Below are 425 nucleotides of genomic sequence, written 5' to 3' on the forward strand. Positions count from 1 at the left end.
ATAGTATCATGTCATCTGCAAACAGTGACAGTTTTACGTCTTCTTTTCCAATTTGTATTCCTTTTATTTCTTTTTCTTCTCTGATTGCCGTGGTTAGGTCTTCCAAAACTATATTGAATAATAGTGGTGAGAGTGGACATCCTTGTCTTGTTCCTGATCTTAGAGGAAATGCTTTCAGTTTTTCAACATTGAGAATGATGTTTGCTTTGGGTTATCATATATGGCCTTTATTATGTTGAGGTAGGTTGCCTCTGTGCACACTTTCTGGAGAGTTTTTATCATAAATGGGTGTTGAATTTTGTCAAAAGCTTTTTCTGCATCTATTGACATGATCATATGGTTTTTCATTTGATAGAATTCACCTGTGAACCCCCCTGGTCCTGGACTTCTGTTTGCTGGAAGATTTTTAATCACAGTTTCAATTT

Source organism: Physeter macrocephalus, chromosome 2 (assembly GCF_002837175.3).
Source record: "Physeter macrocephalus isolate SW-GA chromosome 2, ASM283717v5, whole genome shotgun sequence".
NCBI classification, from domain to species: Eukaryota; Metazoa; Chordata; class Mammalia; order Artiodactyla; family Physeteridae; genus Physeter; species Physeter macrocephalus.